Source organism: Melitaea cinxia, chromosome 11 (assembly GCF_905220565.1).
Source record: "Melitaea cinxia chromosome 11, ilMelCinx1.1, whole genome shotgun sequence".
NCBI lineage: Eukaryota > Metazoa > Arthropoda > Insecta > Lepidoptera > Nymphalidae > Melitaea > Melitaea cinxia.
In genome coordinates this window covers 10,375,729-10,395,902 of record NC_059404.1, presented here as the reverse complement: position 1 = coordinate 10,395,902, position 20,174 = coordinate 10,375,729, and the positions used below count along the sequence as shown (strand labels likewise).

Here is a 20,174-nt window from a genome sequence, read left to right as displayed (position 1 = left end):
ACGAGTGTGTGTGTATTTTATAGATATTTATATTTATATTAGAGCAGAAATAATTTATTAAGCTTGTCACTTGTTATTGATTGTTTTTTTTTTTATTATTTTAAACAAGAAATAATACTACTTTAATAATTATCATATTCAATAACATTATTATTATAAATAAATAAATATTTACAACATACACGGTCATCCGTTCCTAAAGTAAGCAACTTAATACTTGTATTATAGATAACGGCTGACTGGTACAGCTACATTTTTTTTTCGATAAACATACGTATAAATAATAGGTATAGATATAAATAAATATATATTACATCCAGACTCGGGGTGGGAATCGAACCCACAAACCCCGGAGCAGAAAATAGGGTCACTAAAAACTGCGCCAACGGGCTAATCAAATTATAATACAATACTATAAAATTTAACAAATGTATTAGTTTTTCTGTAAGTCATAAAACAATACTAATAATCTATAATATACATATCTATAATATGTAGATATAGTTTAAATTATTTATTTATAACATCCTTCATCATTCTTGTTTGAGCAAAGTTAGATTTAAATACAATCTTTAACCGTATTTACTTTGTCTTAACACTTATGAATCGATACAGTTTTTTTTTTTTTTGTTTGTTTGTGATTATGTATATTAAAAGTGCTAAACAAAATAATTTTATTTCTTAACTTCTTAAATAGAAATAAAAACTAGGTATGCGTGCATATTTTAAAGAACATCATTTGAGAACCACTTGATCACTTAGGTAGATTTCTTCATTAGTTTATTAATTATTTCGAATCAATGGGAATCAATCGATCATCGATCAAATGAAAAAATAATTATAAAACATTAAAAATTAAAAATATATGTAATTTAGACCTCATCATGTACGTTTTGTTTTTAATATATTTACTCATGTGACTTTGTGTCCTTTATCGTTAATACAAAAAAATTTAGAACATTTTTTTTATCAAATCAGTGGTATCTGTGACTTATCTTTTGCAGATTTCAAGTCAAAGACAAGTGAAACGAGATTCACGAAGTCAATAAATTCATATGCGAATAAATTGCAAAGATTTTGTGTTGTTAGTCTAACTAGACTGCAGTTTAAGTTGCTACTCTAAAGGAGTCTCAATTTTTTGACCAGTTATGTGATCGAATATATTGTACATTCGTATCAATAAAAAATTAAGTAATCTACAATTAAAATATTTTTCGACTAGGCCGAATTCAGTGACGGTAATTTATGAATTCGTTTTATGCTGAGCCTCGAAAGAATTTCTTTGAATGCGCTATTTTAATTTATATTGAGGGAAGGCACAGTAGAATGCATATATCCTCCTTAAAATCTGGAGCAGCCTGACTGGGAAAGTACCAAAGCTTTACAGAAGATAGCACACACACACTACTGCTCTTAAGAACTGTTGTATTCCTGTGGTAAGTAAGGTAGCCAGAGACCTGGGGGTTCAGGTCAGGCTACGGTAATGGTTTATCATCAGATGGAATCCTATGCTTGTTTCCTGACCTAGTCGAATAAAAAAAAACAGAATCTAATCTGTCTCTAAAACTCCATAAATCTTTAATAGTTAAGACATTTTTAATTTACTAATAAAAACGCACACATACACACCTATGCACTCAAGTTTGAGGTGACATAAACATTCGCAAGCATTCTTGGTATGTTTTCGTATCCGCTTTAAAAATGACTAATGTGATTAAAGTACGATTTCTTGAATAAGCTCTATAACATTAATTTGAAGGTAATCGAATTGAAGAAATAAGAAAATCAATTTCCTCTAAAAGTTTTAAAATTTCATCAAAGTCTCGGTATATAGGAAAAAAGACCACGGGTCACAAGTTGAACTGGCAGACGGAAACTTGAACCTGAGCCATCGAACAGCTCTTGATTGCACTCCCGCTTGAAAATTTTCAGCAAATACTTATATTACTCTCCGAGTTCATCTTATGAAAAGTTTGTCTGAAGAAAATTGAAATATTTCCTGCGACCACTTTTAATATATTATATAAAAGCACTTGACGGTTACTAGTTTCATTTCAATCTTGTTATATTTCTCGTTTCTCTAACGGCCAGTTTCTATTATTTATTTGCGAGTTTGCTTACTAGGATTAGACTTTGATGAATTTCGTAAAGATTTTAAGACAGGATTTCATTACTAGTAAAAAATATCGAAAATAGATATAACATAGAAACCATAAGTAAATAAAAACTGCTGTCAGACTAATTATTTCAATGACGGTTGTATATAAACTAACTAATATATTATTCGCTCTATTATACTAGCAAGTTTTTCAAAAGAGAAAATAAACAAAATATTCAAATTGCTGCGTTAGTTAGTTAAGAAAATTGCAAAACAAACAAATAAACAGTTTCTTTGGCAAAACAATAGAGATCATCAAAATCATTTGATTTCATTAACTCAATTTAGAATATACTATAAAATTTAATAATTAATATTAGACTAATAAATTAAAATAGCTTATTCAAGTAGGCTTCTACAAGCACTTTATATTCGACGAACAGAAAATTATTTGAGAAAATGGAAAGCTGCTGTACTCTGAATCTAAGTAGCCGGAAACTCAATCAAAATTATAAGAATAATGTTATTGATAAATCGAGTTCGGTATTTCCAAACACATTTTATTTAATACTAGCTGTGCCCGCGACTTCGTCCGCGTGGAATTTAACAAAAAAGTTATTATTCAGTTCGCAGAGTTATAACATAAATAAATTTCTAAAATAAAAAGTAGCCAAAATTACTCCTTACTACATCAGCTATCCGCCAATGAAAGTCCCGTCAAATTCGGTGCAGCCGTTTCTGAGATTAGCCGCAACAAACATACAGACAGACAGACAAAAATTGTAAAAATGTTATTTTGGTACGTACCGTTTGGTACGTAACGTAAATAGACGAAAAAATAGTCAGGTAAATACGCATTATCAAAGATTACTCCATAAGTTGTTCATAAGCGACGAAGTTATCCCCGAACATACATTATATATATATATATATATATATTTATATATATATAATATATCTGCGATCGAATTGAGTAACCTCCTCCTTTTTTGAACTCGGTTAAAAAGCGGTAATTTTAATATTACTAAGAGACACTCTAATTCTATTTGTTTAGATATTTATTACAAGAAATACTAAACATTTTCTAACAGTTTTATTAGAAACGGTATTAGAATTAATAACAGAATTTTTGGTCTTCGAATAATATACAAAATAAAATATGCGATACGTCTGACCGTATTACGTCCTGCGTCGATCAAAAGAAAGTCCTTTTGACTCCTGATCTAATAAAGTATACCAAGTACAGACCCGAAAATACTTTCATATAATCGCGTGACATCTAAAATAATACATTTTTAAGATACATTATATACATTACTTTACTTTCAGAATACTGTAACATATGGCCCTAGCTGTTGCTTAGAAATTGATTATATTAACAAAGAGGTCCTAAAATAGTACACTACCTAATTTAAAATATGTCTTCAACTTAGGACCTATATTTTACACTACATTTCTGGTCCGAGGCTCAGTGCGCTAAAACCACCAGACTGTTCGCAGAGCTAGTTCTCGAATAGGCAACACAGATCTGTCTACACGAAAGACAGTATGTGTCTCCTGCAGTAATTTTTAGGTAATATTAGTATACGAATTTATCCACAATTCGTCAGTCTAGAATCCCAAGAAAGTTAAGACATATATCAGATATCTAATTAAAAACCCTAAAACAAACGTTAATATTTCTAACTTCTAGTGTAACGGTCCAACTTTTAAGGTGTATTTAGGCGTTGAATGTACCCTAAGACTGGAATACCTATTTACTTATTTATTTTAAAGGTACATATTTGAAATTTCAAAAATGATAGATTTTCGTACAAAATTTTACGCAGAAGTGGGTATCAAATTCCATGGCGATTTAACAAGCGGTTAAGCTGTGAAAGTTAAACAAGCAAACAAACAAACTGACTTCCAAGTAATAGTATTAGCACTCACTAGTAGACCAAAACTAAAGATGCTTTGGTATTCTACTGTAAGTCCTACGTTTTTTAGTCTTTCAAACTTTCTTATTTTCCTTCTTTTCACAAAATTATTTTTGAAGCAAAAGTTGTTGTAAATTAAAAAAGAAATATTAATCATATAAGAATTGTATGATTAATTAAATATTTTATTATTTATACAATTAATTTTATAGGTATGATTAAATTGTAAAAGCGTACACTAATCTACGATCTTGTATTGATTAATTGGACTTAGATCCAATTATCAGTATAAGTTCTTGACTGTACTATTAATAATTAAGCAATGTAAAATGTTTTTAGTATGTTTTTTAGTTTAAATTTTTACTATAATAATTAAGGTCCATACAGCTAGAGAGACGGCCGATTTTATTTTAAAATCAATAAGATAAAGCTATAGCCCAAGAGCCCACAACGAACTGACCTTCGTTATTTTATAAAAGCTAGAAGTTTTTCTGTGCATGTCGCCTATACAGGTAAGAACGACCAGCGACTATAGAGTTTGGGTTGTGATTACTTGGGCAGGTAACAGGTAGTAAAGGTGTATCAAATAGTACCTTAAATTCGTTAAAGTATAAAGCTCAATGTTTTTATATTATCTATGGGATAACTTTAGAAATCTCGCCATCCATTGCCGGACACTTATGACAGTTGCTACACCCTGCCGGACACCCCTAAACTTTAATAAATTATAATTATACTTTCGTTATAAAATAAAAGCTAAATTTTATATATGTTACTTGGGGCCCTATAAAAATGTGTTCTTAATAGCCGGACAGTTTTAATGGTTCTTAATCTTGCAAATACATTGAAAATCCGCGGTAGGTGTAGCGCGAGGTAACAATTGTTCAAGCGGTGCGAGTGAGATAGGGCGCTTAGTCGAATGCAATCTTTTACTACGCATCATGGCAGTGTGTAATTTTAATAAAAAGTGTGATCATGGTCAGTTCGTCTCTTGCTCTTCTAGTCTCGAACTCATACATTGGTGTAAGTCCGATATAATCGTTTTCGATCAGAAACGATAAATTAAATTAAAAATTAAATTAAAAATAAAAAATTAAAAATTTTAATTAAAAAAGGATAATAAACATTAGCTTTCGATTAAATTAAAAATTATCAAAATCGGTACACCCAGTAAAAAGTTATTGCGGATTTTTGAGAGTTTCCCTCGATTTATCTGGGATCCCATCATCAGATCCTGGTTTCCTTATCATGGTACCAAACTAGGGATATCCCCTTTCCAACAAAAAAATAATTATCAAAATCGGTACATCCAGTAGAAAGTTATGCGGTATAATACAACGTAGGTCGACGAAAAAAGCGTCAAGTAAAAACGCATTATTAGATATAACTCGAAAAGTAGTTGTTAGATCTCAAATAAATTTAAATGGGACCAATTAGCACACACCACCTTTCGATTAAAAAATTTTTTGTCGAAATCGGTCCACCTAGTCAAAAGTTCTGATGTAACATACATAAAAAAAATACAGTCGAATTGAGAACCTCCTCCTTTTTTGGAAGTCGGTTAAAAAGGAGACAGAGGAGAGTTAAATCCGATTTTACATTAAGACACATAACTTTGATAATTTAGCTAGCTTGTAAACGAAAAAAAAAAAACAACTCCAATTACATACAACGTACTTAGACGAAAAATTATCTATTAGAGATTACTCAAAAACAGTCAGATCTCAGTAAAACTTATATAATCAGTAGTATGTAACTAATTGTATAAATATAATACTAAATAAAACTAAGCTAAATAAATGTTATGACAAAAAGTACTACAATTTCGTTTGCACCTATAAAAAATCAACTTGAAGACAACTGGTGTTTTTTTCTACTTTTCTCTTAGTGGGGTAAGTTAAAACAGTGCTATAGGAGAGTTGAAACATATATTATCTCGAATATATTTGTTACAAAAACACACATTTGTAAGGAAATGTGTTGAAAAGACAATTTAGAAACTTTAATGTAACCTTTTTTTGTTTTGAATTACCACTGATTCGTCTTTTACTGGCATATCAGAATATATGTGACTAATAACGAGATATTATTTTACAAATGAAATTTTTTAATTATTTTTAAAAGTAAAGCTACCACCGGTTTGAAATGCAAATTCTGTAGAGAAGAACAGACAAGAAACTCCACAGTTACTCTTTAAAAAATATAAACTGTGTTTTTATACAAATTTGTTATATCTTGCATGAAATACAGCGTCACTAAGTCCATACATCTTAATCATCTATGTATTCCTGCACCGAATAATAAATAAGCTTTAGCTATTAGTTTCTTATAATACAAACTCTAAATTTATTTTCAGACAATTTCAATAACGCCAAAAAGAGACGTTTACTTAGCGTAGTCGGAAACGTGGAGTTACAATTTTGTTATTCCTTCTCGTATTGACAGTGAGATTATTACTATTTACTTATATCAAAACAATTGATATTCTTTTGAATATACCTACATTATATTCTTTTAAACATAATGTGACGTAGTCTTTCTTATGAAAAACATCCCGCAAACTCGTCATCCGTCAAATAGCACTAACAACAACTGGTGCTAATGCTAATAATAGGTTTGGTAAAAAAGTAAAGCCACTTATGCATACACATAAACACAAATTATCCTACTTTGTAAGAATTTCGCTGACATACTAAAGTCATGTTTGTTCTTATATTTAATTTAACGTTAAGCGATTCTATATATTTTAAAATCGCTACTCAGACAGGAAGTCAGATCGAAATCGTGGCGGTCTGGAGGAAATTGCTCATTCTCACGCGAACGACCTCCCTCGAGGGAATGCGCTCTAATGGAAAAAGTTAAAAAAATATACAAAACTTTTTTATTACAATGCCGACGGTTTCATCGCGGATGTAGTGTAACTATTCTCTGCCAACGAGACCGCGAGAGTTAGAGGCTTAAATTTTTTTTTGCTTTTTTTTTGCCGTAATTGCTTTCGCTGTTTTCACCTCACCTATGAATATATACATTATACATATTTCTTTTTACGTTCATGTGTGGTTTTCTATCTAACAGCGTTAATTTTTAATTTCAATATGCAATTATAAATAATATCTATGAAAATTCTTAAAGTGGTAATGCTAATATAGATGTCACGATTATAGGAGAAATTAACTACCACACGCAAAGACTGAAAGACATAATTGCGTTTGCTAGTAAACGGAAAAACCGACTTCAATTACATACCTTTATTATTTTTTTTTTATTTATTTATTTATTTAAAGAAGAAAAAAAGATACAATTTATGTGATAAACAGTGCAGCAAAAACAGTGAATAGTTTAACAGTGCACTGTGTTTCTAAAGTAATAATACTAAAGTACATACTATATTATTTACTAACATAAAAATATGATATAAAGCTATACAAATATAGATTATTATACATGTGAATATAATTGGAAAGAAAAAAAAATAACATTAAGTGGTTAAAAAAAAGTAATAATCATAATAAAAATAATAAATGCGGTCATGTCAATCTCTCTCTTTAAGTTGTTCTAAAAAGAATTTTTTAAATATGTTTTTATAGTTATTTTTTTGAATTTTTTTTTTTAAATTCGATGGCAGATTATTTATTAGGAAAGGAATAATATATTCAAGCGTACGTTTTCCATAAAAATTAATATGCCTAGGTATTTTTAATGTGTGATTTGTAATATTTCTTGTTAATTTATAGTGACTCATTTTTATTTGAATGTTTGAATTAAAATATTGTTCTATTAATAATGTATATTTTATTTTAGTGTGTATTGGCATTACTTTGCAGTAGTTAAATAATTTCAATGCGTTGTTTTTGTATTTATTTCTTATGTATATGGGTACGATTGTTTTTAAGATTCGTAATTGGAGATGATAGATTCTATCGAGATGTGATTTAAATGTAAGACCGTAGGTGCTTAGTCCATAAGATATAATAGATTCACCTAAAGATTTATAAAACATTAATAGTATTGAGAATGGAATTTTGGGTTTAATTATGGTTAATTTGGCTAAAAGGGCACGTAATTTGTCACAGACATTGTTTATATGTTCTTTCCAATTGAGGTTAGTATCTATAGTAATACCAAGGTAACGCTGAGTTTTAACAAAGTCAATGTGGTTACAGTTGCAGGTACCAGTATATGAATTATGAAAACATTGATGGCTATGTGCAGTGATTTGTATGTCCCCAGAGAATCTATTTTGCGTTGAGCTTATATAGATGGCTTTTGTTTTTTCTCTATTTATTACTAGGCCAACATCATGGGACCATTTTGAAAGTTGGTCAAAATCATATTGAATTTTTTCAATTGCTTGTTTTATATCATGATGGGCCGACAGAAGACATGTATCATCCGCATATTGATACATTTCACAGGTTTTTACAACGTTTTTAAGATCGTTAACATATGTTAAGTAATGAAGGGGTCCTAAAACTGAACCCTGTGCAGTTCCTTCTGTTATTGCTATTTCGTCACTGAGGGTATCAGTAATTTTAACGCGATATGTTCTATTTGAAAGATAATTATAACACCAATTTAGAAGTATACCTATATCGACGAGTAATACAACGTAAGAAGACGAAAAAAAAATAACAAACGCACCAGTCGTCACTACGGTTTTCGAACGTTTCCCTCGATTTCTCTGAGATACTATCATCAAATCCTGGTTTCCTTATCATGGTACCACCCATAGGATATGTTCTTCCCTACAAAAAAAGAACTATCAAAATCGGTTAATAAGCGCCGAAGTTATCCTTTTAGGAAACTTTTTCTTTTCTCTTTAAACTATGTGAATTTTATCTTTCTTTCTCAACCAATTCTATATTTTAATATATTATACTACCTACCATATAATATTTTCCACGTAAGTATTTTCGAAGCGAACAATAGTAGGTACATAGTAGGTACATACTAGGTACATAGATGCTAAAATGTAATTCCGAAAAGAGTTATCTTATCACTACTTTTATGTTTACATATTCACCTATCGAAGCGTAGAATTATATGTATAGGAAGGTGCGTAACAGATTATTGCTTCATCGTTTTTTCGTAATTAGAATAAAATTTTGTATTTTTCGGTCGATGACATAATTTGCACATTATGTGAAAACTTAAAAATATTTTCTTTTTGTTTTTAATTTTTAATTTATTACAATTTTTAATTAAATAAAATATTCCCAAGATTTTTTTTCTGACAGCTTTTTACATCAACTAACTTTACAATTAATAATTGCAGGGCAATAAATATAAACTTTAACCTATTTTCGCCTTATAGTCCACAAGATAAAAATTTTTCAATCTCTATTTCTTGTTCTTGTAGGTATGAATTATAAAGGAGAGAATAGTATATGATCATAGAATAGTATATGATATTTCTTTTAGAATATTATCAGGAATATAGAAAATATGTATGTTAAAACTATTAAAAAACAACGAGTCGTGAAATATCCCTAATACTCTTGATTTTTGAACGTTTGTGTAATTAAAAAAGTGTGTGGGTGCTTATGTGCGCACGTAAGAAATTATACATCATTGTCTGGCTAACTTCACGCTACTAACTTCTCATTCATTGGTTAGCTAACTTCGGGGTGTCGCTTTTTTGTGACAGTGTTTGCGCGCTTTACGTTTATTAAGTTTTATTAACGTTAAACGTTTACTCTCATTTTCCCTAACGTGCCAAAAGAACTTCGAAAACTTTGAGATTGAGAAGTGATGATCAATGTATCCATTAAAGTAAAAGTTTATAACATCAAAAACGTTTTTATAATGCCCAAAAAACAAGGCCCTGCATGTCACCAAACAGTCTCCTGGCAAAATTTCAACAATCACAAGCTCAAATCTCACAATAATTCCTTTTTTATACTTATAAAGTTTAAAATCTAATGGGTTTTTTACTGAAAATATCAGAGGAATTTATTTGTGACTTAATTAAATAATACACCTAAAACTAATGTTAATTATGTCCCCCAATTTAACACAATTTCGTGGCCTTTGAATCTGACTCAATAACATTTAATACAAATCATCACCTCTACATAGTGCTAAGTATGCTTTTTAATTTTTCCTAATAATATTAATTAAAAAAATATTAACCATTGATAGTTTTTAACTAGGGGACTTTTTGTCGAGGCAAAAATAGGTTTAAAGTGGCTCAGTTTACAGAGTAATGCCAATCCCATAAAATATTTGTTAAAGATAAATACTTCATAAATATACGTGAAGCATTTATTACATTTTTTTTTTTAATTATAATCAATGTCATTTTTTATGCAAGTAGACTTAACAGTACTTAGAATCGCTAATTAACAAAGTATATTGATATTTTGGTTGTGTGGTTACGGCAGTAAGAAATATAGCCCCCTCCAAAATAATACATACTTGTAACAACCAAACACAACATCTAAATTAAATTATGTTAATATAGTTTTAAAATGATAGGAACAGCATAGCTGTATCACTTATTTCAAAGAAGCAAACAAACATTCTATGAACAGTAGATACTTCTTAAAAAGGATTTAAATTTCGGTTACATATATTACGGCATATCAGGATATAGAAAACTAAAATTTTAAAACATTTGGAAATTTTTAAAAAATTTCAATTCTGCAAAAAAGTAAAAAAAGTTAAAAATGGATCAAAATAGTGTTATATTTTTTTTACTATACCTACTTTAAAACTATGGACTTATAAAATTCTCATTCATCAATACTTCATTCAAAATTTTAAAATAAATAGGTACAACGCAAAAATAACTACTGCAGACAAAATAATATTTTTACTTATATACACATTACACATATTAAATTAGACAATAGCTAATCTAATCATTTGCTTTGCAACTTTTTCCCATTGATATAAATCTCGATAAACGTATATATGCGGACATTTTTATCTACCTAAATAATATTCACAATACTCGCCCAACCGTTTAGTTACTCGTGAAAGGTACTAGTGACTGCACGTGACATATAAATTAACTCAAAATGTGGTAAGTAATAGTTTTGTAAAGCATGTATAACACTACATATAACACAAGACACAATATATAAGATTGTATCTTCAACTTCAGTTCCTCTTTGTTTCGACATTACATTAAAATGTTTGCGGTGTGATATTGTATGAGATTCATTTGTCTCTTTCACTCTTACTGTACTAAGCCTGTTTAACCGTTACTTCAGAAGGTCGAAGGCATTTTTTATGTTTTATTTAACTGCATCGTCACTTATATTTTAAAAACACTCTAAAAACTTTAAATATTTTTTGGTCTTTATTATATTTACATATTTTTTTTATTTAATGTTATTAATAACTAACAAAATTTAAAAGTGTAGAAATTTGGTAATTAGTAGTAACTTAAATACATAAAATTAATTTTAAGGTTAAACAAGTTTTAAACTGAAAATTTGAAACTTATACTAACTATAATCTTTGTAAATTTTGTCAAGAATAACCTGTATTAACTACATTTTAGTGTCTGTAGAATGACTAATAAAATATCTGTAAAATGCTGTTGTGAAAATTCGGTAACATATATAATAAAATATGACGTCACATATTATCATTAAAAAGGTGAACAACTAATTAACGAAATATTTACTTATGCGTGACTAACCACAAACTATGCTAACCCATATCGCTTACCTCCACTTTTTATATACACACAAAGCGATACGAGTATTATACATTGAAAACAAATTAACTTTGACGCCATTCATGCGTCAATGTGTAAAACCGATCACATTAAGCTACATACATTTGACCAAGTAGGTACACGTACATACTTAATTGCACAAATTAGCTTACACGAGTGATAATGGAACGATATCGGACTGGACATGAAGTTTCCATGTGTTCGAAAGCAAAAGTAGAACCAAAAGAAATTATGTAATCTGTATAAATAAAAATGAATAATCGAAATGTATGTAAGTAGTTACATGCTTGCACCAAATTGGATAATCCATTTTTGTGTTCGTTATTGTCAGGATACAGACCTTCTGTATAACAAAAATTTTAAAGAAAATCAATATATCGACGGGAAAACATGGGTGTGTAAAGTTTTCCAGGTCAGCTAGTACAAAATATTAAACAAATACTTAAAAATGTATTGAAATTACATATAAACGTAAACAATTTTGTTTAACATGAGAGTTCTCGAACCTTGGTAAGTAGCCTAAAATAAACAGCCGACTTGACAATTTTATTTTATTTTTATACAAGCTAGGTACACAAGGCTACGGCTCGTCTGATGGTAACCGATACCGTAGCTTATAGACGCCTGCAACACCAGAAACATTGCAAGCGCGTTGCTGACCCTAACCGCAATTCCCCCTAGAAGCTCTGGTCACCTTACTCACCACAGGAACACAACACAACTTGAAGCAGTATTATTTAGCTGTGATCTTCTGTAAGCTCAAAGTACTTCCACCGTTCGGCTACTCCAGATTTTGAGCAGGATATTTCCTGCTGGGCCCTACCACATTTAAAGGCGTGACATACAACGTAAACGTGACAAAGTTATTCGGGTCGAACTAATTTTATCGAATTGTAAAGACTCATTTAGATTTTAATAAAACGTGATCACAATTACATTAATATGAATTGTTATCTATAAAACTTATGTATTTTAAAATATTACGTTATTTATTCACGTGCATTAATTATCTTTCAACGCTTATTATCTATGTACTGTGTAGAAAAAAAACGTTCAAAAATACATATAAATGTATTATACCTATACATCTAGCTACATTATCATGTGTTAGTATATTTAAAATATATTCTCGTATTTAAAAATGGTCGTTTCAGTTAAATTAATTATTATTAATTATTTAGACCCAGACGTGTCTCTTTTCGTCTCTACGTGTCTCTTCTTGTCATCGGCGTAGGGTGGCCGCCCTGTCGGTTGTTTATCGGGTACACTTCGGAGAGTGTGCGCAGGAACTCCACGACTGATTCCTCCCTGCCCCTTCCACGCAATACGCACGCATAGATGCATAGCGTTACGCCACCGTTATATGGTTGACATACCCACTATACCCTACGCACTAAGCGATTCGCCAGTACATTCTTGATGCGTACGGCTAAAGAATGGAACTCTCTACTAACTTCTGTGTTTCCGGATAGCTACAATCTGGGGATCTTTAAGTCGCGAGTGAATAGGCTACTTCTAAGTAAGCGTGCTCCGTCCTAGACTACATTCTTACTTAACATCAATGAATAAATGGTGAAATATTGGTCAAACGCAAGCCTATCTAACTATAAAAAAATCCAAAAGAATGTAATTCATGTTAATATGGTGGTGCGTAGTTTTGTCGTCACCGAAAACGAAAAAGGATGAGATTCTATGCGAGTCAATGTGTATTTTTTTGCTCAATGACTTTATCAGCCAATGTTAGACACATTTTATATTAATAATTATTGCATTAGCTAAATACAAAAACTCGAAATAAGGAACTGTTGGAAAATCTCCAAAAAATATAGAATTATCGTTTCAATTTGCAAGAACAGTATGTTTTGTACGTACATTGATTTTTGAAGGTTTCTGATAACAATATATTATGTTTAATGTGATAAGAAATAGATAATATAGAAATCTTTAAGGTTTACCCATAGCCTACACATATATATATTATATATGTGTACTAATACATTTGATAAATACAATGAGTATGGCATGTTACGTACCACCTTATCAATTGTTTGTCCATTATTTTTTATCTACCATAGCAAATAAAGTTAAATATACAAAAACAATAATAAAAACGACTTCAATTAGGTACATCTATAAGAACACAACCTAAGTAGACGAAAAAATAGTCAAGCTATTACTATTAAAGATTATTCAAAAAGTAGTAGCCAGATCTCGATTAAATTTAAATGCTACCAAAAAAAACATCAGCTTTCGATTAAAATAAGAATCATCAAAATCGTTAAACCCAGTACAAAAAATAAATGCAGTATAATACAACGTAAGTGGACGAAAAAATAGTCAAGTAATAAACGCATTATTAGATACTAGCTGACCCGGCGAACTTCGTATCGCCTAACACAAACTTTATCGTATGGTATTAAAGTTTAAATTGACTTTTAAGTATTATCACAAATCTTTTGTATGGGAGTATAGAAAAGTGTTGTTTTTAGACTTTTTCAGGAAATTTAATTTTTTTTTTTTAGAATTTTTCTCTCCGTAAGAACCATCCTCGTACTTCAAGGAATATTTTAAAAAAAGAATTATCGAAATCGGTCCAACCGTTCTCGAGTATTGCGCTTAGCAACACATTTTGCGATTCATTTTTATATATAAGAATACTTAACTCGAAAATTACTTGTTAGATCGAAATCAAATTTAAATGGGACTACATGACACACATAACCTTTTCATTAAAACTAAAAACATCAAAATCGGTCCACCAAGTCTAAAGTTCTAAGGTAACAAACATAAAAATATACACACGAATTGAGAACATCCTTCTTTTTTGGATGTCGATTAAAAAATAACATAAATTGGCCGTAAGATCTACATTTTATTTTACTACAGCAGGTACGCTGTTCGCTTACAAATTTGTAATTTTTTGTATTAAATATATGAAGATTATGTTAGATGTCTCACATGCGTAATTTTTTACATGCGTAATTTTAACTTTTATACATTATCATAATAAACGGAAATTTTGAATCCCCCAACAACCTATACCGTCCTACATTGTCTAAGCTGATTAGTCATCACTACAATAAACGAAAATGAGTATACATTAGCAACACAATTGTCAAGTCCGATGAGAATTGTTTTTGTGGAATAGAATATTATTTACATAAAATTGGAGTCATTTAATTTTCAAACGAAACTTTACAACTAAGCATAAGAAATTACATAATATATTAATTGACAAATTCAATGACCTTTTTTAGAAAAAAAAAACTTTATTTATTAATATTTTTTTATAAATTGAAATATATTTTTAATGAATCGCTTAGTAATAAATAGAGAAAACCATTACCAAAACTATTTTATGTCACAAACAATATGCTTTAAAATTACTATTTTTTTTTTCATTCAATCAATTGGATACACTTACGTACAAGACACTACTTCTACCAAGTAATAATTATAACTTTGACTTCTAATTTCACAAAACCGACCAGTTTAATATTTACGTACACTCTTCTCAGGATTTTTTAGTTGGAAAAATATATAAATAAATATCGATGACATAAATAGCCATTTTATAGAAAATATAAAAGTCTATATATGCTACACAATTTCAAAGTAGGTTCGTTATTAAAAGTAAGGTAGTAGGATTGTTTATAGGGGCGTATTAAAAAAAAAATACTTTACGCAATATTAAAATAGAGGTTTTTAATTAACAACACGTCTACACTTAGTTTTAAAGTACCTCTATCCTCTATTGAACAATATAACCCGCATACGCAAAGTTTTGCCACAGTTCAAACTTTTTGAATAATCTCATTAAACTTTTTTTCAGCTTAACGTGTGTCTGCAGTCTTCTATGCAAAATCATCAGTTTTATTATTTCCGTACTACTTATTGTCGGTTTCATCCTCCTCATTTTATGGTTGACGGGAATAATCTTTTCATCAGGCGTAAGTTAACTAAATTAAACCAATGATAAAAATAAAATACCAATTATTGGTAATAATGAAATAAATAACTAGTTTAGTAAATAAATGTCGTCTTTTTTGAATGGAAAGAAAAATCTTATTACTTTTTTATCTCAAAAAAAATATTTATTTATTGTATAATTTTGACGAAATTTCGTTTTTTACAGGACTCAGGAACGTCTAATTCAACTACACCGACTATCCTACGGGATACCTTAAAATTGGGTAACGGAGCATAATGAACAAGGAAAATATGTAATACTATATTTAAATTAGTTAACTTATTGTAGAAGTAATTTATTTTTAAGCGGTTGTAAAATACTGTAAAATATGATAAGCGTTAAGGGTTGTTGTTATATCAATGAAGATATACTGACTAACTTTAATTTACGCTGCTGAGTCGTCTATAAAATATTATAAAAATGATATAGAAGTATCTACAATTAATGAACACACAAAAATGCCTTAAATACAATTTATATCACAATAATAAATTAATTGTGAAGATGTTATTAATATCAAGTATTTCGTCGCTTAATATATTTTATATAAAATTAAAAAAAATGATTCAATACTATTTATTCTATATCCCTCATAGCATTTTTCGATTTTTTTTTTCCAAATTTTTTCTTCCGACTCATTTCAACTTATTTTTAAACTGCGTAAATTATTACGAATAATAAATTTCTTATTAAAATGTTCCCTATATTTTATTGTTTTTTTTTATATCACACTTCTGTTACCGTTTTCTACTCATACTGTTAAATGAATTTTAAAAAATCCTTTTCAAGCTGCATATATATGTTAAATCATTTGCAGCTTCTTTTAAGATATAACAGTAATAAGTACACTTTCTTATTTTAAACAAAATTTGAAACTTTTCCAAACTTAAATTATTTTGCCAACATTTGAGATCTCGAGAGTAAGGTATAATAAGTTTTTCACTCTGGCATTCAAAAATATGATGTTGGTAATGATACCTACGCAAAAAGCAAACGATTACGATCGAATGTTTTTTTTACAAATGCACTTTTTAATAATACGTGCATTTTTTTCTAAACAAGAGTGGGATATATATACACAATCATTTACTTATAAAAGATATGTCAACAATGGATACTTGTATTACAATTTTTTCTATGACTAAATCATTGTTTGTTTGTTTTTCTTTTTTTTTCAGTATTATCGTGGATAAACTTTCATTAATTTTTTATTCTACTTGTTAATAGCCCTGGAATATATCTAATAATAAAAATATTAATAGGTATTACTTGTTACCTTCTTTCTGTGATAGAGACTTGTGAAATTAGTTTTTATATGACTGAAAAAAAAAATCATTTTTAGACTGTATTTATAGACTTATTAAAAATATTTCTTGGAAGAGACATTTGAATGTCAGCGGAGAGAAATATTTAAAAGAAATTTATTTGAATTTCTATAACAATTAGATCTCAGTAGGGTTTTTTTAATATAATAGGATTGTACATAGATTATTAATTAAGAATATATTAAAAATGAAATATTGTAATTAAGTCAGTGTTTCGCTAAACAAGGTAAGACTCATTCAAAAAAAAAAAACGAAATAATGACATTTTTTTTATTCTAATTATTAATTATGCAATTACGGAATTTCTTGACGATTATAGTCGGTAGTTTAATCAGTAGCGTCACCACCACTAATTTATTTAAAACAAATATAATTGTAATTTGTAAAATGATGATTCAGAGGTGCCTTTGTAGATTGTTTGAATAAAGTAATTTTTTTCAATGATTTAGATAGGTATATCCATTTCATTCTCTGTTTTTTGTTTTATCCATGAAGCAAAAAAGTGAATTTGAAATGTTTCCTATTATCTACGCCCATATCAATATTGATTTGCACGTGAATGATAACACTTATTCTGCAGTGATAACAGCAACTAATACCAATAATCTGGTGTTACTAATTATAGAGACGGTAATCATTAAATTATTCTTTCATATGAAGGTACTTCAACGACTTATTCGCTATTAACAATTAGGGCTCAAATATTCGAAAAACAGTTTATGGTGAACTCATCACTTATAAAAGTACACGGCGCTTACATAAAAGATCTTTGTTCTTTCGTTACATCAATAATCGTAGAAGTATTGAAAAAAATAATTTAGAATATGGCAAACAGTTTAATTATGTAATCTTTTCTGTTTCGTTTACCTTTACGTTTGATACTTGATTACTTGAAATTTATAATCAAGATTTTGCTTTCAAAGCGTTAATAAGCTTGTAATCCTCCCTAATACGACAAAACAACAGGATAATTGATGTACAAATAAATTGCAGATTAGGTTAGTTGTTTCGGGGATTATCCCTACAAAATTACTTCTTTATAATATTAGTATTAATTTTAAAAAAAATCTTATTTTAAAAATTTCACGTCAACACATAAGTTTTTCATAATAAGTTGACACTTTAATATTGTCTAAAGAAAATTTATTCTTAACACATCCATGTACAGTTTTAATTTGTTTTCAAACTATATACGAGTATGTAGAGAAGTACATCTCTTGACTTTGCTTTTGTTCTAGTACTCATAATTTACATTCAGTTGCACTGTGCATGCTGTAGCTCGTGACTGACACTAAGAAAATAATTATATGCTTATAAAAATAAAAGTGACGCACAATGTGGTAAGTTTCTGTTCTTTTTTTGTGTCATATTCAGTAATTATGCAAGAATAAATTTCAACAAGTTGGTCTTCAATTTATTTCATTACTGAATGCTTTCATACAAATGAATGAATTTCATACAAATGCTTTCATTCATAAGAACTACTTACTCTACCTTAATTGAAATAATTAAATTTTTAAAGATTTGTTCCACACTTCTTGATTGTGGTTAAGTTTGATTTACCTAGAACGTGTGTATAATATTATATTTATCAACGAATTTCTCAACTAAACATCAAAATTAACTAGATGCCAATTTTTTTTTATTAAAGTCATTATATTAGTATCTAAATGTGTAGTGATTTTGTTAATTTGTAAAATAAAAGTTATGAATACATTTTTTAAAAAAGAATACGTAAAAAAAAACAAACGTAAATATACTTAGTATTCGACGATTTAGTTATTCGTAGAAGATTGGTGTATGGTAACCATGTTTACTATTTATTTACATTTATTAATAAAACTTAAAAAAAATCTACTATCTAAATTTAAAAATAATTAATATAAATTCATTGTTTACTTTATCTTTGTGTATACTTGGGTATAAATTAAATGCAATTCATTAAATCCTATACTATCTGGTTTGTTTTCAGTTGCATATGTAATCTCATTTGTCAGATTATAAGCTGCATTATAACAATCGTTTTTATTATTGCTGTGGTAGTAATAATACTTTGGACGTTAAAATACATTAATCGTAAGCATTTTTTTACTCTACATTTTACAAAATATTAAAGAATAAACGAACTCGTCGCTTTATAAATCGATTTAAATTAAATGAACACACTGAAATAACAACACTAAAATGTTCTAGAATATGTTGTTTTGTAATTATATAATGCCCTTGAAATTATTATACTATTTTCGGGCTCTCAAAATAAATTCAAAATGTCAAAAACTATCTGCAAACGTATTATATTTTTTTACTTAGGTATTTAATTTTTTATTACTTATTATTTAGCTAATGTTGTGTAGAAAAAAAAAATAGTAACAGTGTTCCTCTCTTATTAGTTTCCGATGTAAAATTATTATAATAAAAATTAAAGAAAAAAAAGCTTATGAATTTTAGCGAACATCAATTTTTATAATCTGGTTACCACTAACTTATTACTGGGAATATATAAAAGGTAAAATGACATTTAATTAACATGTACCTACTAGTACTAATATATTTACTCACTAGCTGCTGCCCGCGACGTCGTCTGCGTGAACGCTATCATCATTACAGCCTATACAGTCCACTGCTGGACATAGGCCTCCACAAGTTTACGCCAAAAATAACGTGAACTCATGTGTTTTGCCCATAGTCACCACGCTGGGCAGGCGGGTTGGTGACCGTGAACGCTATACAGCACCAAAAAGACCTACGATTATACCTTTTAAAATAACATTCATTTACCCGTTTCTTCTTTAAATTTCATATCTACAGAAAAATCTCATAGATGGCGCTGCTTTAAAATTGTCTTGTCTACTTATATTCATTTAATTATGTTTATCGACTTAGTTATTTGTATTTCGTGATTTTTATAGTATGAAGCTAGCTTATATAGCATGGTTATTAACATAATAACAACAACATTCAAATATGCGTCGTTAGATTACACGTTGTTACAGACCGCGTTGAAGAAACAAAGGTTCACTGGTCGTTCCCGGTAGGTGATAGCATGATAATATGAAGCCTATATGTTGACTCGACTTCTTGATAATATTCGTGCCAAATGTTAAGTAAATCTATGCGGTACTTTTTGAGTTTATCCCGGACATACATACAGACAAACAGACAAACATTTTAA

At 29.0% G+C, this 20,174-nt stretch overlaps 1 long non-coding RNA gene across 1 annotated transcript; it reads left to right on the top strand.

Annotated features, from left to right (window-relative positions):
• Positions 1-10,983: 10,983 nt before the first annotated feature.
• Positions 10,984-16,365, top strand: LOC123657857. The gene is made up of 3 exons (XR_006743785.1): positions 10,984-11,044; positions 15,540-15,657; positions 15,843-16,365. It is a non-coding gene; the product is annotated as an uncharacterized LOC123657857 (long non-coding RNA).
• Positions 16,366-20,174: the final 3,809 nt, after the last annotated feature.